Raw genomic sequence first — 22,014 nt, 5'->3', positions numbered from 1 at the left:
TTCTGTGGGAGGGCTTTAAGGCACACATCAGGAGCGTGTGCATAGCCAAACACTCGGGTGTGCTTAAAAGTCTCTGCACCACAATCTCCTGCATCAAGCATGAACTCGCTGACTTGGATGAAACTACATTACACTCCTCAATCCCAGACACAGCAGGTTGCTGGTTGGCCCTCCTTCTGGAATTCCGCATGGCCGCGGACCACGTGATACTATCCCTAGGCAAATATCAGACCGCCAGGAGGTACGGAGAGGGTGAACATCCGGGCAGGGTTTTGGCGCAAATGTTACGGCCCCCTTACAGTAAAACAATAATCACCGAGATGCGTTCTTCCACAGATCAGACACTCAACTCCACTCAGAGATTCGTGAGGAATTCCTAGAATACTTCACTACCTTGTACTCCACCAGGACAGGGTGTGATCCTTTGGCGCAGGAAGCTTATTTGGCGGAAATTGCCTTAGTTTACTTAGAGAAAGACATGCAAGACTTTCTCGCGGAACCAATAGCTGAAACCGAAGTTCTCGGTGCCATTGACACTCTCCGTAGTTCCTCCGCCCCGGGACTTAATGGCTATACAGGGGACTTTTATAAGGCATACAAAGATCTGCTGGCCCCACATTTGATTGAAGTGTATGCAGAGGCCCTCCAGAAACAAATACTGCCCCCCATGCTTAGGGAAGTGGTTGTGATCCTTCTCCTCAAACTCAGGATAGATCCGACGTCATGTGGCTCCTATAGATCATTGTCCCTCCTAAACTTAGACTATACAATACTGGCCAAGATCATCGTCAATCGCCTCTCCCAGTTGATGGAATTCATCCTATCTCCAGCCTAATCCGGCATTATCCCTCATCGATCCACCTCATTAAATTTCCGGACACTCTTGTCTGTCCTCCGTAGAGTCAATCCTGGGGTTTCGGCCTGCGCAATTCTGTTGGACACCGAGAAGGCCTTTGATTCTCTAGAATGGCCCTTCGTCCTTTCGGTAATGCGGCGCATGGGCATGCCATGGGCTTCATTGACACCACCACCTTACTATACAGCCGACCCTCGGCGCAGCTCAGCATCAACAGAACATTATCCTGTTGCTTTTCTGTTTCTCGCAGCATACGTCAGGGCTGCCCCTTATCTCCCTTACTATATATTTTAGACATGGACCCCCTAATCCACCACTTTCATGAACGGCATCTACAAAGGGGCTTACAATTTAACACTGGCCCCCTCCTATTTTTGCTATACGCTGATGACACCATCTTCTACGTTAGGGATCCCCACATTAACTTAGAGCTTCTCATCAGAGAAATATTGCGGTTCACTCTCTTCTCCGGCATTAACTGACGCTAACATCGCTATCTCCTATTACCAACTTTTGGAGATATTCGCGCTAAGCGCGAATATCTCCAAAAGCTAACACCTGCCCTGAGCAGTTCTTCACCATGTTATCCAATGGGAGGTGGATAACATGGCTAAGAGCATTTGCTCGAAAATGCATGAATATCGCTGACTTTTCAGCGATATTCATGCTTTGCGGCCGTTTTTTATCGCATTTGCGATAAACCTTGCTAATAGCAAGGTTTATCTGCGATAAAAATCGCCGATGTGCGGCGATAATTTTTGTCTCTAAACAAGTTAGAGACAAAAATTATCGCTAGTTGTTGGTAATATGCCCCATTGTTTTTTTAATAGGAGTAAACCATATATCTTAAGTATCGTTTTTAATTCATCAAAGGTATTGCAGACTTAACTTTCATCATGTGGTGTAGTGGTGCTAAAATGGAGTCAGTGAGATGTATGGGTGTGCTTGGGGACATTACTAACATAACTCTTTTGTCCTTTCCGATTCCGTGCTAACATTTAATGGATCCTGCCCCAGCAAAGTTGGGCTTTTAGAGGTGATTATGACATTGCTTAATTTGACCCGGATGTTGCCAGTGGAGGCCACTAGCACTCATGTTTTTGCACTCATATTCTGCACCTATTTTACCGCATCAGACATTTACAAGACAAGAAAGGGGAAAATACACACAGCAGAAAGACAGAAAAAATGTCACAAAGGGAGAAAGCATGAAACTGCAAGAGTAAGACAATGGGGCATGAAGTGTCTGGGAGTGAATTAAAAGGCTTGGAGTGGATTTAAGACAGAGCACCAAGTAATAGCACTCGCCGCGGGCTTCTAATTAGAGTTTTGGGCACCAGAACTCACACTTGTACATATGAAGTCCTGAATCGTGACATGCTACTAACTGTGTATCAAGCGGAGGACAGGGAGATTTTAGGTCCAGTATCCACTCTTCTAATGCCTGAAACAAGCAAGCATTTGCAATGCAATCGGTCTCGTCTTTGGGACCTTATCTGTATTTAGCTATGCAGCACATTAGCCTGATGCTGAAACATCTACTGTTCTTTAACATGGAGGGAAAGTAAGCACCAAACTGCGTGACATGCCAGGTATGGGAACACATGGAGAGAAATGTTGCCTTTCTGCGGGAAATGGTATAGTCCAAAGCTCTGTTTTTAATATAAATTAAGGGCCGCGAGAGGTAATATCACTGAAAATACAAGATTTGAAAAAAGTATTATTGTCTACGGGTGCTTGTGGAAGTCCATTTCTATGGACTGGAATCTAGAGAATGCTAACGTGATTCTAGTATTTTACTGTCCTCTGCTGGTTGTTTTTGTAGCAGGGAGGCGGGAAGGGATACAGACAACACCACACCAAAAGACTGGTGGTATACTGACACATCTCCCACCTCCTCTCTGTCACCACCTCAGGACACCTGGGAATCGGAGTCCGAAGAGTGGTGGAATCAGCAGGCTATGGAAACCGAGGGTTATTCCTTTTACGGGGCCAGCTGTAGCGAAGAAAGCAGCTCCCCCTGTGATGCACTCCTATGCCGACTGGACAGCATCGGGGAAACAGGCCCGCCCCTCGATGACGTGCGGACCAGGGGATTGGTCAAAAAGCAGAAAGAAGAAGGAGCGGTGTGTCCAGGCACCTCAGAGGAGGAGAAGAGAGGAGAGAGCATGGAAAACGGAGAAGGACGGAGTACGGAGCTTGCAAAGGAGAAGAAGATGATAGGAGCTGTGCCAGGAGGCCAACGATACCATGCAGCGCCCAGCCACACTCACGGAAAAGGAGGAGTGTGGCTCACTCAGGTGCGTGACCGTGTGTAAGGCTGGTTGGGGAGGCGGGGAGCCGCAGTGTAAAAAGTGTACATATCATTTCCAGCCTACCCTCCCTTTTCTTCCCTACCTCCCCTTACCTCCTCTCCTCCACGAATACCCTTCACGTGTCTGTCACATTCTAGTACCACTCTGTAGAAAGCAGTACACGCACACCGGTGTCCTCACTTCCCATGGTTTCCCCATGGGAGAACGTAACTAGCAAGTGTCACGCTAAGAGTCTTCTCTCTCTCTCCCGCATGAGGCGCTGGTACCCAACCAGGGAAAAAGAACGGACTCTCCAGAGAGGGAAGAAAGACGGACGAGTCCCCGAAGATGCCGCGACCTAGCTGCTACCTTGGACCCTGCCGCCCTAGCCCGGAAAAGAAGAACACAAAGAAAGAAAAAGACCTTTATTAAAATAAAACCGCAGTTACCCTGCTCTGGTCTCCGTGTGCCTCCTTCTGAACCGCCACAGTTTTCTATCAAGTGAGTTAAAAAGAGGCAGTTGCCGGAAAAAATAAAAAATAAAGTCCCTCAGCAGAAAGCAATTCTGATATTTTAATGACCTCTACTAGTCCTTTTCTATCAAGACAGTTAAATAGAGGCAGTTGAACAAGCATAAAGCAATTCTGGTGTTTTACTGACTTCTGCTGGTTGTTTTCTATCAAGACAGTTAAATAGAGGCAGGCGAACAGAAAAAAAAGTCCTCAATCGGAAGCAGACAAGTCCAAGGGCTGATCTCAGGAGACCATAAAGTACATACACATATAAGTATATACTAAAGAATATACAAGAGGTCTCGAATGCTCGACATAAAACTAAATGACACTGTTCGGTGAGTCATTCTACAGAAACAGTCTCTCTAGCTTCTAACAGGTCACTGGGAGCAAGTTCTCTTAGAAACGATTACCCTCACTCACCCTAGGTGCCATGCTTCATCATCGGGCTTTGCAGCACGTCAGCATGGCAGTGCAATGGCCCATGGGCCCTGTAAGGGGACTCGTTACCAGATATATTTTCATAATTAGCCAGATAAAAAGACCAGACATAAAAAGGTGAATCCATTAAATATATGTGAAGATTGGTAAATAAGTGGGTTTTGTTTCATGTGACTAATTGTGCCTGCTACAATTAATTTTCTTGAGTTTCAGTCTGATGTGACGTAATCAGAACCAGCACAGCAGGCCTTTCATAGGAAAATTTGTCATATGGCAGATAGCTTCTGGCCTTCTTCAGGAGTTCATGGCATGTGAGGGTACCTGGCCTGCACGTCTTTCAGTGATGCTCCTGGCAGTTCACTACAGTACAGCATTTTACCCCATGCATATGCAATTCCTACCAAGATAGACTTACATCTCAGCATGTGCAGTGCTAAGAAGCCACAACTGACTGCTTTTCAAACTGGACATGGCATTATTGTCTAAGTAAATGCTCTTTCTAGTAATCTACATCTATTTTACAACTTGAAGATTTGCATTTTGCTGCATTCATCCATGGAGTAATTTAATTTCTTCTCTGTGGTTGTAACACAACTATACACAGGTATAAAGAGATCAGTGCTAGGTCAAGGACAGGTGGGTCTCAACATTTAGAAGTCTGCATAGTTTGTTGAAATTCAAAACGACACAGTCTCTGGTAAAGTAATTTACTCACCATTGGGGTTGTGAGAAGATGAGGACAGTTTTTGAAGCTGTTGGGTTAAAAAATAATGAATAGTGTGAGGAGTAGACATGGTCAGCTGAGTCAGAAGTAGACAGTGGTGGGTAGTCAGGAGTACGCTGGAATGGGCAGTGAGGAGCTGACAGTGGAGGGCAGTGTGAGAAGTAGGCATTGGCAAGCAAACAGCTTGCTCATCAGAAAAAAATGGCACTCATTCTGTACATCCTGAACAAAAATAACCATTGCTATGAGCATGGGTCACCTTAATTGGTCACCCTGCATCAGTCACCTCACTACCTCAAATAATACCCTGACCTCATTCACTTTTCACCTAATCATCAATAAAAAATCCCAAATATTTATAGCATGACACTTTCTCCAGCAGATTGCCCTTTAATCTAATATGTTGAGGCGAGGCTGTTCGATTTGTAATAAGCATTGTTTTGGTTTTTGAGCAATTTAATTCCAGATTATTTGCCGACAGAAATTCGGAGAGTTTGTTTAATAGTCTTGTCAAGCCTACCTTAGTCAAGCTTAAGAGAAAAATATCATCTGCGTAGGCGAGATGCGATAATTGAGAGTTTTCCAGTTTCGGTGAGTGTGAATTAATTCCACCTAGATGTCTTGAGAGGTCTGTGATAAATAAGTTAGAAAGGTCCGGAGCTAGTACGCACCCCTGCTTCAGACCCATGTAGGTGTACACTTTCCTTGATACTCTAGCTCCATTTCCAGGTTTCATGCGTACCCAGGTATCTGTATAAAACAGTAGTAGACCTTTCAATATTCTGTCTAGTGTGCCCCAGGATTTTAGTTTGTACCACATGAGTTTCTGATCTACTCTGTCAAAGGCAGCTTTTAGGGCAATATAACACAGAGGGAGATCTTGTTTTCTATTTTTGCATTTTTCAGCGATCAATGAAAGCAACAGAATATTTGTAGTGGTTCCAGTACTCTTCCAAAATCCAGTTTGATTAATTGGTATTAGGTTACATTCACTGGACCAATCAGCTAGATCTTTAAGGATTAATGACGCAAAATAATTAGCTTCAACATCCTGTAAGGCGATTGGCCTATATTTTTTTGGACTCGATCTGTTGCCTCCTTTGTAAATAGGGGTAATGATTGATCCCTGCCAACTTTCTGGGATTCGATATATTAATTCTACGTCAGTGTAGAGTTTCCCTAGGATCGGGCTCCAGTACTCCGAATCGTGTTTAAAAGTTGCTTGTGGAATGCCATTTGGGCAGGGAGCGCAATAGCTTCTGCCTTTCTTTATTATGTTTGTTATTTCTTCTGTTTTGTACATTGATCGAGTGGTCTGTAATTTCAATTCATTCTCAATAATGTGCTTCACAGTTGGTAAATGGAAATTGTCCATGTCATGGGGTTGTTCTTCTTTAAATTTATCCCTGAGAAAGTTAACCCACTCCTGCTCCTGTATGTGCGATATTAAGATGTATCGCGGTCACCAGAAGTTGTTTATTGACTGCCAGAATTTATTTAGATTTGAATGTCTTAAGTTGTAAATTAGTTTAGACCAGAAACTCTATGCTTTCTCTTTTTTAAATACCCATATTCTTTTTCTGAATTGTATTCTCATTTGTTGAAATGCTTTCCATCATACGCCCTTGGATTTATCCTGTCAAAGTTTCCTTTGAGCTTTTCTTAGTTCTTTCGTTAACGCTTGCAGATCTTTTGGTAGATTTCTTATCTGGTATTGATTTTGACCCCAATTTCTGACACTTTCATAGATTTTGCTAGTTTGTTTAGGAATAGAGACCAAGCTTGTATTTTGGTAATGGGTTCTGAAGTTAATTCAACAAAGAGACTCTTTATTGTTAAAGTCAAGTCTATTTTATTCGTGTTTGTCCATTTCAGGCATCTTAGATTGACTGAGGTAATTTAACCCTCGGGAAAATTCATAGGTGTATGTCTTGATGTGTCTAGGTTGAAGATGACATGCTATATTGAGTGATCACTCAAAGGGGTAAACTCTATGAAAAAGCGAGCTAATATCGATAATAAGGGAAGGGTTACAAGTGTGAAGTCTAACGTCGAGTGCGCCCTTGAACCGTAATATGTTTTTTCCAGAGGGCGATCTTCGACGTTTCTTCCATTAAGGACCCGCATACTTTGGAATTCAATATCTGTGACTAGTTGCTGACCAATACGGTCCGTACGATTGATCTCTGTATTGTGTTGCTGTGTCACACACCAAAATGAGTTGTCTGCAGTTAGAATTTCGTCATCATCTGGCGTGAATATCAAATTTGAATTAAAGTCACCTGTTACTATTATATTCCAGGTCAGATCATCGCAACGTAGTCTTGATATTGTTTAATTAGAAGGGGATTTTTCTTCCTTTTTATTTGAGCCATTGGTTGTGTATAGTAATTGATTAATATTATCGTTTTACCTGTATTTAAGTTTTGATCTGAGAGTTTTACAATTTGTATGCTGAGATCCGAGCATTTCAACTGTTCTGTTGATATTTTTAGAGCTGTCGATAAGCACACACACACAATCCTCCTATAAGAGAGTGTTTTCATCTCTTGTGTCAGTATCCTGCGTTGATTCTGGAGGTTGTTCTTTTTGAGGTTCACCTGCTGTTGTTGTGACAAAGATGGGGTATACCTTTTTAACTTCATGGGTGTTAAATTTGTTTACCTTGTTTCTTGCCTTTCTTTCTTTCTTTTTTCGCCTTCTAGATTGTGGCCTCAGTATTTCTGGTTATTCAGTGATAACGCTCTGATTAATTTGCAGTGCTTTCTCCATCTCAATAGTGGTAGTTTGAGGTTCTTTCATTTGATCATGGTAGATTCTTGCTAGTCCCTGTACGTTATTTTGAATTGTATTTTCTTAGCGCTTGTTTAAACAGAGAATCTATTCCATTATTTTTGGTAAAAAAACTCATTTATCTATTATAGGTCCACATGTACAACTTGATTCCTGCGGTAAGTAAACTGATTGTACTCTTTTATTAATTTTGTTAAGTCTTCAAGTTTTGTATTTATTCCAGCTATGTGTGATGCAATGATATTCATTAGGTCAATCTGTATATCCAGTTTGTCTGACTGCATAATCAGCCTTGCTGTTGACATTTGCAGTGCCTGTAGTATTGATAAAATTAATTCAGTTTGTCCATTTTTGTTATTTTCGATGTTTCTTGTCCCTGTTTCTGATGTTTCTCCCGGTTTATCCACTATAATTTGTTTGGTTTTTGTTCCCTGGTCTGAGATTTTGCCTTTTCCTTCCGTATCATTTGGACTTGGTGTCTGCTCATTTCTTTCTTTTCACCCCTGTCCCTCACGTGTTTCCACATGTAAGTCTTCCACAGGTTTACTCTCCCATGAGGTGGGCAACACCTCATCATTATCTCCATTCCCATCTTTTTCCAGTTTTGTGTTGTGCGTAGTTTCCATGCGTATACTCACACTTGAGTCCTCCAGGTTGGTTAGTGCTTGCTCATTTCTTGACCATTGGTGCGCTAATTCATCTGCATTTAAGTGCAATTCATATTGGCTAGCTTCTTGTCCATGCTCAGCTGTGTGTGTAAGATCATTGCTTGCCTTTATAGGTGTGCTAAAGGGAGTGCTTTTGCCATAGATTGTAATTGAAGCTGGTAGTGGATCACAATGTAGATGTTCCAAATTAATACGAGTATTGCTGGTGTCACTTCCGCTGGCGTGCACTGTTACTGTTGTTAAGATGATATTACTTGAAGGGTGAGTTCCTATCGGATTTTATTTGTCTCGAAGTTCTACTTCCTCTAGTTTGCTTAAGTCTAATGTCTCAAAGAGATTTTGATTTGGGATTTCTGTTAATTTTGTTAAGGTGTTTTTTTATTTGAATCCATCCCCCATGATTTACCCATTGCGATATTATTTGTGGGGCCAAAGGGGTCATTAGACCTAACGTTTCTCCTGGTTTAGCACAGAGAGATGAAACAGGATCCTTTAAATATTGAAGTCTTGAGTTTGCATTATTTTTTTATTTAGTAATGATTTTCCAAACATAGAAGCAGTAGGAGAGATTAGCAGGCTCTTTGTTGTAGAAGTTCTCCACTTTGTTGTTGCTGGCTTGCTGCCTTTTTTCCCTTTGGCGAGGCCTTTTTGTGTGGCTACTCTCTCTCCTGGAGCCTTCCTCACCCTGCCTGATCAAATTCCCGAATTTTGGTTAGTGTAGATTGAGCAAGCAGTCAACTCAACAGGCAACATATAAGCTTGCGAGCCACTTTTTAGGAATTCTGCAGCTACTAACTCACTTTCACCACTTCAGATGAATTCAAAGAGTTTAAGTAGCAGGGCTAACAAAGGGTTGATATAGAGTCTATAAGGGGAAAGCTGGGGCAGAGCGGAGTCAGAGTAGGGTCCAATTCGAAGGTACAGGGCGAGACAGGGTCCAAGCGAGTGGACTGAACAAAGTTGAGCCGCACAGTGTTCTAACTGATTTAGATCGTCGTCTGAATATGGCAAGACCCATTTTCCTCAAGTGTGGGCGCCAGACCCAGACGAGCAGTCCCAACAAAAGCAGCACAAACCCAGCACCACCCCGCACCTGCACTGGCTCAGCTAGATTCACCCAGACACAGCTGGGTATCAAGCTGGTCTCCTGTGCAGGCTGCTGCCCAAAGTTACGCTGAGTGGTACTGGGCGGAATGCTGCGTGTCTCCTGGGTCCCCTCACTCAAGCCACTTCTGCCACATGTAGAGCACGCAGGGCTCACGGCTAGCCTGCGCCCCAGTGCTCTCTTGGCCATCTATAATACACGAGGGGTGGGGGTGTGGCGTGTGGCGTGAACCCAGATCCCAGATCCCAGATCAGGACAGATGTGCCACTTGCTTCTTCCTGGTGGTCACCTCGCAGCTACAGCTCCAGCTGCAACGTCATGACAGAAGATCATGGTATCGTAGCGTGGCTTCGGTTGTGCAGCTGCTGTTCTTCTGGTGATAGTAGCTTTCCACTCCACTGCCAGAGCTCTCACCAGTCTCTCACGATGATGGTGCCAGTGAGCAGGCAGTGAGCACACAGCCACTGAGCAGCGGTGGTAATGACGCGGAGGCGGCAGTCACGGCACCTCCTAACGAGCCCAGCAGCTCGCCTCGCCACCTCTCCGCCTCTGCCTCCGTCTTTACCAAAGCAAAGCAGGGCAGGCAAGGCAGACCGCAGAGCAATATTATACAGAAAAAAGGATGGCTGGGTGACAATTGCACACAGTTGTGAGACAGTCAAAACAATCCAAGTGGTAGTAGCTCAAAGGATAAGGTAACGGCCATCCACCGTTCACCAGATGGTATAGAAGACCATACCTTTGAACCAAACACAATACATCCTGAGATTATTTTTCCAATAATGAAAGTCCTTAAACACAAGTAGTTCTTCTCAGACTTCTTTTATTTCATAATGCTTCTTCAAAGCAAAAAGGTCTAGCCGCCAACACGTGTTTCATCTTGTGTGGTGTAAGTCACCGACTTCCTCAGGGCAAAAAAAATAAGAGTCTTCTATATCGACCAGCGACATGGGCAGTAATAATATGTATCATTGTAAGAAATTTCAATCTATATCAAATGTTCAGTTCAAGAGCTTGATCATGTGTCCTCTTCAATTTTCTCTTCTAGCATGAGTCATAAATCCCGAATCCTCAAAATATCTTTATCAAGTGTGGCCGTGTATTCCATTGCTAGGAACCTGTCACGGTTGTTTGTGCTGACTGGGGGCAGCTTGAAACCTCGCACTTAAATGTAAATTCCACAGAGGGAAACAAAGACACACAGCTTGCCTTCTCTTCACAGGTACTTAAGATAGGCATGTGTCTGTATATAAATTAAGACACTGTAAGACTGTGAGATGGGTTGGTCTGTTCCAGTATTTACACAAATAATTTAAGTAGCACTATTTTATTTCTTTTATAGCGCTAGGTCGTAAAGTAATGAGTTGTGCCCTGATCCTTCCAGCCACTGGCACACTCATCAATCATCATTCATGGATCCACAGACACGGATGCATTCTTCTATCCAGTGAAAACCACGCATTTATTCACTCAGCAGCATCCTTTCCACATTCATTCATCAACTACGCCCCTATATATTGTCAGTGTCTCTTTCAATGTTGTCGTTTGTGTTTTTATGTATGGTATGTCTTTCTGTTCCCGGGTGTCTGTATGCTTGCTGCTCTGTGCCTTTGTAATCGTCACTTGAAAATATGTATTGTATTAAAGAAGACGAAAGGTAAAATGCAATATATTGTTCATCACGTTTACATATTTAGGCGACGACACCGCCCCTCCTTTATTTTCCAATTGGTACTCAAAACATTCTACCCCGGACTCCCAAAAACTTTGCGAATTTCTCCATCTTGTGAGCTTCTGTCCTCGGGTATAGACCGGAGCAACCGTGACAGGTAATTCTGGCTCCACAGCTGGTGCTTCCTGGAGAGAGGGAAACATGCTGTTGCAAGAGGCCCTGGTTCCAAATTTTGAGATGTTTACCGCACTTAATCTCGTTACCCGGTGATTTCCTGCATCCATCTCGTTAGCCTTGTTGTGTCATTGTCCAGCAAGCACACACCCTGCTATTTAACCGAGGTTTGGGCTGTTGGTTTCGCTTCTCTGTGCCAGTTTTTGACAGGTCCGTTGAGAAGCGCCTAGTGCCGCTGAGACTACGGATATTTAACCTGACTTTTTAACGCGAGAGCATTTGAACTTAAGCCGTGCTTCGCTTTGGAGTCGTGCAAACAGGAATTGGTGCGTTGCTTTTGAAGGATCCTCTTTCCCTGCATTGCTGCCCAAGAGTTGAAAGATGTCGGCTCCCTCCATTTGATGAACGTTGGATAGATGCACTGCAAGTGAGTTTGTGTGGCAGTAAGCTCTTTATTTCCTTTTTTGGTGCACCGGAAGGAGGCGTCGAGGGTCCTGCGACGTTAAATTACCAATGCATTTCGGGCATTATACCATTTTAATACTGACATTGCCTGAGGAATACACAATGTTTATGAAAAATTAAGAGGACAATATAAGATGTTCAAAAAACTTTAATTTCAAACTTAAATAACAGTATGAAATAAATACGAACATTAAGTAACTAACAGGAGTGGAAGTCTTTCTCATTTAAAAGACAACAAATTGTGTGCCCGTAAGGGATGAGTCTAGGTTCTATCTAGTCTCACTTCTCAAACTCAATTACTACGACGTCGCAGGACCCTCGACGCCTCCTTCCGGTGCACCAAAAAAGGAAATAAAGAGTTTACTGCCACACAAACTCACTTGCAGTGCATCTATCCAACGTTCATCAGATCATGTTCATTTAGCGTCCAATGGACAGATAGCACGCACTCAACTACCTCATCAAAACCAAATAATGAGCAACTACGAGGAAATATCGAAAAGTACGGAGGCCAGAGCCTCGACATTTGCATTTGAAACCAAGGATGCAGACCAAATTTATTCCTTAATCAGGGAAGAACTCACACAAGACAGCACAAGCCGGTCCAAAGAGCAAAATATAAGACATTTATTGTATCTCTCTAAACGCAAAACAAACCAACAACTACATGCGAGCACATTGATAAGATACCACCGGAACTCGCGCATACCACGAGGCTTAAGGATTGCACTGAAACCATCTCTCTGTAAACATTCCAAAAAGTTTCAAGAACGTTGGTATGAAATATTGAACAAATGTTCATTAGAACTCATTTTACTGATCATACAAGAACTATCCAATATCTTGGAAGAACTCAGTACAGAAATTGAGGAAACTTCAGCTGAACTGTCGAAAATGTTAACTGAGGATGAACTAAAAACAACCTTAGAAGATGTTAAAAATCAAATAGACCGACATGCCAAAGAAATAAACGAACGAAAGATTCGTAAATTCAAAAGGGATACCCTGGATTACCGCCTTGGAGAAGTCTATACATGGGCGGATATCTACGCCCAAAAACGTAGAAATCGTCCTTACAATTCCAACACGGAATCATCCTCTACCGATAGCGACACCAGCCAAAGACCACGCAAATCTCAATTTACACGTACAACACAAGACAAAACATCAACCGAGGAACCCACCACCAGTAAAACATCTGAACCCAATCCTTTTTTAGACCAGGGCCAAGCCCAAAAAGGAGACCCCGGAGAGGGGCAGGGAAAAGACAAAGAAAGAGACCCACCGACCACCCGAAGTACAGCAGCATTATCCAAGGACAAAGAGAAGGAGAGAAAGACCAAAAAGAATCAACCACAGAACAATTAGTCATTAACATCAGTGACCAAAATCTCAGTCCATATGAACTAGAGCTATTACAAAAGGGGACATCTTTTGTACCAACAGCTACTACTGATAACTTGGAACTGGAAGTCAGCTTTTTCAAGCTGATGCGGAAACTCAGATTGAGACATTTTTTTGACAATACATTGCCTGATCGTCCACAATCAGAAAAAGATCAATTATTAGGACTACGACCTCAAATCAGTTTTCAGGCTGCATCTAGTCATAAGACCTTGGATCTATTTGAAAATTTAGTAAAACAAGACCTCCATAGGATGAAACACATTAAACCAAAAAGGAAGAATGCTACCCAGAAAGATCTTGATACTCTAAAAAGAATGGCTACCAATGACAAAATCATATTCACCAAAGCGGATAAAGGTGGAGCAATTGTGATTATGAACACCGACATGTACAACTCTAAAGTGATGGAACACATCACAGATACTAACACCTACCACAGACTTGACCATAATCCTACACTCGAATATTCCAAAGACCTTAAAACCATCACAGATGAAGCATACAAACAAGGCATCATTACTGAGAGAACCAAGAATTTCTTAACAACAGTGAACCCAAAAAGTCCCACATTAAGAATGGTCCCAAAGATTCATAAAAACACATATGATCCACCGATGCGACCTATCGTATCAACGCGAGGGAGCTTACATGAACCTATCGGGCAACTACTCGATAAATACATGCAACCTACAGTACAATCTATGCAAACTTACATTAAGGACACTTCACAATTTCTTCTGAAGCTTCAACAGATATCTTTGAACCCTACAGAAAAGATAATTCTGTGCACAGCAGATGTACGTAGCCTGTACACCAGCATACCCCATAACATGGGCATAGAAGCAATGGAAACAGCCCTACTTCATACAGAATTGGACTCAGATTTTCAAACTTTCCTTATGGAGTTGATGTACTTCATACTATATCATAGTTACTTCAAAGTCAACGAAACCTGGTACCAACAGCTCACTGGCATGGCTATGGGCAATTCGGCAGCTCCCGTGTATGCCAACATTTTCATGCAGTGGTATGAAAACCAACACATCTTATCTAACAAAGAATGGACAGACAACCTCAAAATGATTATCAGATACATTGATGATCTGTTCATCATTTGGACCAATACCGAGGAGAAATTACGAACTGAACTAACGAAATTCAATGATATTGACCAACAAATTCAACTCACATGGGTTATATACGAAACTTCAGTTAATTTTTTGGATATAAAAGTCTCAATAACTCCTAATGGATTTCTAACTGACCTTCATGTCAAACCCACTGACAGGAACAATATGTTATTGCACTCGAGCTTTCACGAACCTAACTTAATTAGGAACTTACCGTTCTCACAAATGGCCCGAGTGAAAAGAATAATTTCTGATGAAACAACCTTAGAGGTACGACTACAAGAGATGACTAACAAATTTGAAGCAAGAGGCTACCCACCCACAGTAGTGAAGGAATCAAAGGAGAGAATTGATAAAATCAATAGAAGTGTTCTCCTCACCTACAAACCTAAAATGGATCAAACACGCACAGTGGTGGTATCTAAATATTCTACAGCCAGCAAAAAGTATAAGCAAATCATCCGTAAACACTGGTCAATCCTCAACATCGAACCTGATTTCAAACAATCATTCAGCCAACCGCCTCTATTTGCTTTTACCAGAGCTAGAAACTTGGGAGAAATTCTTCAAAACACTATCATAGATGACACAACATACTCAGGAACCAAACCTTGCTTGAATTGCGGTAATTGCAATAACATAATTCGAGGAAATCACATAAACCATCCCTCAAAAGGTCACCTGATCAAACTAAAGGTAAATGCGACTTGCGAATCTAGCAACCTAATTTACGGGATAAGATGCCCATGCGGGAAGATGTACGTGGGTAAAACCGAACGTCGCATCAAAGTGCGACTAACTGAACACAAGTCTAACATCAGACTGAAGAACACCAAATCTGCTTTATCATCACATTTCACTGAAGAAAGCCACCATGTCTCCCAAATCAAGTTCGTCATTCTAGAAACTGTCCAAAAAACGGAAGGGAGAGATAACTCTAAACATCTACTCAGAAGAGAGAATTATTGGATTCATAAACTCATGACCCAAAAACCGATGGGTTTGAACGAAAGAATTGAATTCTCGTGTTACTTGTAAATAATTGCTCTAATGACCTTATACTGTGCCAATTGTGTTTGTATATAGTATATCTGACACTTGTTTATTTAATTGTTTCCCCATTAGCATTTTTTCGGTTCCCTCCATTCACATTCACCGTGGCTCAACTCATTAAACCTGAACCCATACATTTCCAGATTAACAACACACAGGTTCGAGTCCTGACGTTTCCACCACATTGCCATTTTTTAATTTTTTCTTTTCATCATTGCACATACGATGGAAACACTCTTTTTACCGTTTTCGTGATCGTCCATCCACTACACATCAGAGGACCATGTGTACCCCTATTTACCACTGTTCACTCAGACCGGTTTACAAATATTGACACAGAGCTGACCACCGACGATCGACTCAAGTCTTTTTTTCGTATCTATGATCATGTGACCTTACACATTATCGGAACTTTTTTCTAAACACCAAAGCGCGACCGAGCCCGCTTTCGTGCCGCAGCTACTGAAGTACCTCTACGGTTATCAACCTGCTTGACATTACGATTCCAGGTTAGTTTACCTTGGTTCACGAACAAACCCAACTTTTTAACGGTCTGTTTCAGCTCACATCGGTCACACCATAACCATGTCCTCTCGTTCCTTGTTACAGATGCGAACACTTTACTATGAAAGGCATGTAAGTTACATTGCGCTTTCTTCCGTTTATAATGTGAACTTTCCTTAAACACCATCTTTTTACCATTCTGTTTATTACCCCATAGCCACTGTCCCACCCCGTTACCTTACAGTCCAAATGTGTTTCATGTCAAGTAACAACTGTGAAATGATATACTATTTGTTTTGCATGCTTTCTTACACCAGATAGTAATAGTAATATGTTATGTTTTTGCAGTGTCGTTTCCCTGATGAAGGGCATGAGTATAATGCCCGAAATGCATTGGTAATTTAATACTGACATTGCCTGAGGAATACACAATGTTTATGAAAAATTAAGAGGACAATATAAGATGTTCAAAAAACTTTAATTTCAAACTTAAATAACAGTATGAAATAAATACGAACATTAAGTAACTAACAGGAGTGGAAGTCTTTCTCATTTAAAAGACAACAAATTGTGTGCCCGTAAGGGATGAGTCTAGGTTCTATCTAGTCTCACTTCTCAGGCTCCCTCCATTTACCAGGACTTAAACTACCAAGACAGCAACGTCTACTCCGTGCTAGAAGACGTACCGCGAAAGCAGGAGCAGCCTTCCGGGAATGAGGCAACTTTACAAGGTAAGACACTTGTGCAGATGTCCTGCACTTCAGGCACGGAAGCGCTGCATGAAAAATTGAAGCGCTGTGTTGTGAGAATTGGCAGCAAATAGCGCAGCAGCAGATTCATAGGAGTACCTGTCGATGGCAGCTGCTGCCGGGTTTGCGCTAAATCTGGATGCAGGGTCGGACTGGGACACCAAAGCGGTCGTGGCAATTGTCTTGGATCGGCCCCTGCCTGGCCCCGGGAGCCTGGAAGCGCTTGCTTGCTGCCTTTGTTACTGCGGGCCGATATAGCAGCACTGCAGAAAAACCGGCCCCCACTACATCAAAACCTTACTCTTCCTGTCTCCGGGAAACGCCCGATGCACAGTACTGCCAGTCCGGCCCTGTCTGGATGTAACACGGAACACAGAGCCTCGTGCTGTGGCACATATGAGATACTGTGCTGTCCTATGCACGGTTTAAGGCCTGGGTAAAGTGGGTAATTGCCCAGGGCCCCGGACTTCCAATGGGCCCCTGAGAAAGTGAACCTTTTCTTCCTTTCACTATTTCTCTATCTAAACCTTCACCATATGATTCCATTTTGTTTGCCATCATGCGGCTTGAATAAGCAGAAAATGAGAAATGACATTTAAAGTTGTTTCAAACAAGGGCCCCCAAAATAATTGTTGCCCCTGGCCCCTGAAATTCTTAAGACAACATTGGCGCTGTCCTATGTAGACTGTGCACAGGAGGTACATAATTCAGCATAAACTCCTATGGGCTTAGTTACAAGCCCCTTGCACTGCTGATGAGTCACTTTTTATGATGCTCCGCCAGAGCAGAGTGCAGACCCGTGGCTTTTCATGACCTCCTAGATATGGTGTAAGGCATAGATCAGGGAATGTGTGTGCATCACATGCCACTTTCAAAAATGCCAAATTGTGCATTTTTTTAAGAATTCGCAAGTTACCATCAGCTACAAGTTGGTGGTAATTGGCAAAATCTTAACCAAAATTCGCTAGCCAAAAATGCTACATACATAGCATTTAAGGAATCGCAAAATTGCGATTCCCTAAATGCTATGGCAAAATAAGGAATCACACAACTTTGCAATTCCTTATTTTGGGAATATTTCATACATCCCAAAACATGCAAAAAGGACGTTTGCGATTCGCAAAGGCCGAAATTCTGCGAATTTCGGCCTTTGCAATTCCCAAAAGGCTTGATACATATGGCCCCAAGCATATCTGCGTCTTAATTTTTTAATTTTTCCTTTCTTTCTCAATTCTGAATATTGGGAACATTTTGATGGCATTAAACAATTTGTAAATTAATTGAAATTAGAACTCCTGGAACACACATTTTCTGAAGCACAGTGTTGAATGTAGACACATTTCACCTGAATGTTTTTTTTCTATATTAAATAAACTAGGAAATGAATAATCTTGAAGGGGAATGGAAAACCGCAGAACAGTAGTGAGTAAAGGGTCATGGGCAGTTTAATAGTTAGTCAACTTCAACCCAGAACCATGTGCGCCTTTTTAATGGATGGAAGAAAGTGGGCATGCTCACAGTCAGAAATGTACAACTTGGGGCCTGATTCCGATGTCGGATGGAGCGGAGTCTAACACGTTTCACTCAATATTGAGCTTCCTGGAGGCTTTGATTCGGTTAGAGTTGGACATATGAGAGAGGATACCCTTGCCAATAAATCAGTTAGTACACGAAGCAATATATCTGAGACATATTAATATTGTCTAACCTTTGCACATTATTCTCTAGGTAACAGGCCTTTTCTGGACCAGCTGCTCCTTAAAGCAAATTTCAGTGTTATTAATCGATTTTAACTGCAAATGAGCCCTTTTGAAATCCATTTTTTTCTTCGGCCCCTGTAAGGTGAATTGTACAGCGCGAAGTAATTAAGGAAGCCTCAATGATCAAACCCTGCCCTGCTTCTAGTTTAACCATCCGTGGGTCTTCGCATCGATTTTTCAACCACCCCAATTCAACAATCCAAAACACCTGTCATTCTACCAAAACAGTTTTGACATATCTTCTGTAAGGTGGGCTCAAGCAATACAGTCTTTTCTGCTACCGAGACGCCTATTTTCAAAGAAAGTTAATTATCTGGTTGATACTAATTTACTGTTTGCGAATAGCCAGTGTAAACGGAAACATGTATTATACAAATACATAGTACAAACGTGTATTGGGTGGTGTTATGCCAAATGCGGTTCAAGTGGAACAGCGCCACCCACAAAACCGCCAAGTGCGTGTTGGTGTGTAAAAAGCAAGCGTCAAATGCACGCGGTGCCCCCGCGTCTGTGCCAGCGGGCCAGCTCTCTGAGCAGTGCCTGCGACTCAGTGACGAGGAGCGGCACCTAGCTTGTCTAGGAAGGTTCGAAGGGTTCATGAGGACCCAAGGTCCTAGACTGCACCCTCGTGTCGGGGGTAGTCCTGTGACCATGCAAGGAATGGAGGGTGTGGAGCTGTGCAGACACATATTACCCTGCTATTGCCGTTGCACTTCTCTTCTTCTTGAGGGGAGATGCAACTTCTGACTGAAACTTGAAACCCCTTCCTGCAGGAACCAGTAGAATTTATAAGTCTATCAAGGACCTGAGAGGGCTCAATGTTTAGACAAGATTTAACATTGCCCTCCATGATTACTGTGGATCCAGAACTAAATATGGGGCAACCTGGTATTCCTGAGAACCTGGGTAATCAATATTCTGAAATAAAAAGGGTTCCCTCGGAGAAAGCCTAAAGCCTAAGCTACCTTAGCCTAAACAATCATCACAAACACAAATATATGAATGTATTACGTAGTATAATGAACCAAATCCGAAATATATATCTCAATGATTATACATTGGGTGCTAAAGTGAATGACAGAGAACGTGACATGTGAGTGATGGTGCACTAGGTGTACCTATCAAAAATAAAACAGAGACACTGTAGACATATTTCCAATACGTAAGTAAGTAAGTAAGTACACTTTATTGCATGGTTTTAAAAAAGTACCTGCACAATACAAAAGATAAAACATTTTTGATACTTATTCAATTGATTGAATTATAGTAAAAATGAAACACTTGTTGAATAACAATAAAAGTAAAAACAGAAAGCCCAGCCCACCATGTATCCGGACTCTCTTGTTTCTGCCCTGCACCTGCGGAAACGGTCTCGTTCAAGATGGGACTTGCCAGGTTTGTATTTAGCGGACTGAAGGTGTCCAGCCAATGTGCACTACCCTTTGTTTGTGTTAATTGTGCATTTAGAGTTCTGTCCAGTTTTCTCAAGGTGCCCATAGGGCAGTATTGTCCTTCTTATGGGGGTCCAAGCATCTGTGCCTCTGGCTGAGCTGGCGATTGGCATCTCCCCTTCCCTAGTTTTTTTTCTACACAGTCCATAAACCTCATCAGTGTGCAGTTTAGATATGTATTCCGTGGGTCGAAGCAGGCCAGTACTGCAGATCTGCATGATCTGACTTCCTTATTGTTCCAGGCCCTCCGCAGGAGAAGCCTTCTTTCTTTCAGGAGGCTAAGGCACAGGCACACAACATGAATTATATCTTCCCTATGCTTGCCGCAAAATCGACATGTCTCCGGGGCTTGTTCTCTTTTCCATTTGGGGAAGTGGCAAGACAGGTTAATCACCCCCAGTCTTAATTTTAAAAATCTGAGTTTGGTGCGTGCATTAAATGTACAAGTTAAGTAGCTCTGAGGTGTCAGCTGATCATATGTGATGAGGATCATCCAGCCATGGCTTCTTTTAGCAAGGCTGGCCTTATCTTCCATTGAGGAGAGCTTCTTTGTGCATTTATTCGCTAAAAAGCCTAAGCTACCTTGGCCTAAACAATCATCACAAACACAAATATGTGAATGTATTACGTAGTATAATGAACTAAATCCAAAATATATATCTCAATGATTATACATTGGGTGGTAAAGTGAATGACAGAGAACGTGGCATGTGAGTGATGGTGCACTAGGTGTACTTATCAAAAATAAAACAGAAACACTGTAGGCATATTTCCAATACGATTTTAAATCATGACTCTTTTAGAGCAGAGTTTGAGTGAATGGCAATACCACTCTACATGTCATAGTGTAAAGAAGAGCCTTTCACAGGTTTCTTCATAAGTAGCTTTATTTCTCTCAGCATCCCCAGCATGAAACTAGCCTCTAGTAGCCTTCAGAACTTTTCGATAACTGGCTTTCCCAAGAACTCTCACAAGAGAATTCCACACATTGGGCAACAATCACCATGACATCTCTACACATAGCTTCGATTTGTAAAATATTTTAAAGGGGTCTTCATCAGGACTAGATGGCAGCACCATGAAGCAAAAAAGAACTCGATCAATTATTTGGGTGAAATGACCACCGGGTCCTCGGTTCACAGAAAATGATCCTTCTTTTGAAGATCAGTACTAGGAACACTCTGATTAATTGATAGGTCCTGATAGCGTTTGGCGGATTTTGGGGGCCCTGGGCCCAACATATTTTGGTGACCCCTGTTCAGAATAGCTTTAAATTTATGATCCACTTTCAGCTTTCTCATAACCTCTTTTATAAAGTTACTGACCCTACACAGGCAGACTGGTCCAAATTCTCTTGTGTTTCCATGTAATATTCAGGGATAGTGATGTGTGTTTTTATGATTGTAATATAGCAGCAGCTTATTAATATTATTTTACATATTCGCTACAATCTACTGCTATTTAGCATATATGAGCTCCTGTTTTGATCTAAAAGGAACTTCTTTTTATAGAAGTTACATGGTGGTGAAAAACAAATGCAATGGTATTTAGAAAGCAAATACGTGAAGGTCAGGAAGGGCTCGATCCACCTGGCCTTCAAGGATTTGTCTAGTGCCTTTGACACTGTTAGTAGAGAGAAACTGTGGGATTTGCTGGAAAGTTTAGGAGTGGAAAAAACTCAGGTGTCGCTTATCTGTAGGCTACATTTTAACACAACCGTTTCCATAAGATATGGAACTCAAAGGGAAGAAACTAAAGAGATAGCTTCAACAGAGGACATCCTGCAAGGGTGCAACCTAGCCCCATTTTTGTTTTTAATTTACACTAATGTCCTGGAGGCTTCCCTATTAAAAAGAAATCTGGATTTTCCCAAGATTGGTAACAAATCTTTCCCCTTGCTATCTTAAGCTGATGACACGGTGCTAATGGCCACGACAGCGAATGGCCTTCAGAATTCCCTGGATACTTTTATTGATTTTATGTCATCATTTGATCTTAATGTTAATTTTATTAAATCATACATCATGGTCTGCAGTCCAGAGAACAAAGACTAAGATCTTTATAGCGTAGGACAAGAGAATAGAAAAGGTTGAGAAGTTTATGTACTTGGGCAATTTTTTAACAATAAACTAAGCTCGGACCCACTTGTGACAGCAAGAGCTCACTATGCAACCAGGGCAGTGGATGGGCTTTTTCATTTTGCCTGCAAATTAGGTCCTAAGCCTGTGAGGGAAATACTTACTCTTTATAAAGCCA

The 22,014-nt window shown here is 42.2% G+C and overlaps 1 long non-coding RNA gene across 1 annotated transcript in view; it reads left to right on the top strand.

Moving 5' to 3' along the window:
• The first annotated feature begins 16,447 nt into the window (after window positions 1-16,447).
• LOC144767473 (uncharacterized) overlaps window positions 16,448-22,014 on the top strand; it is a 44,810-nt gene continuing 39,243 nt past the window's right edge. Inside the window, exon 1 of the long non-coding RNA XR_013598221.1 lies at window positions 16,448-16,529. This is a non-coding gene — a long non-coding RNA (uncharacterized LOC144767473). The remainder of the gene's footprint in view (window positions 16,530-22,014) is intronic.

This window comes from Lissotriton helveticus, chromosome 7, assembly GCF_964261635.1.
Source record: "Lissotriton helveticus chromosome 7, aLisHel1.1, whole genome shotgun sequence".
NCBI classification, from domain to species: Eukaryota; Metazoa; Chordata; class Amphibia; order Caudata; family Salamandridae; genus Lissotriton; species Lissotriton helveticus.
Note: the sequence above shows the minus strand (reverse complement) of the source record. Positions and strands in the feature narration are given on the sequence as shown.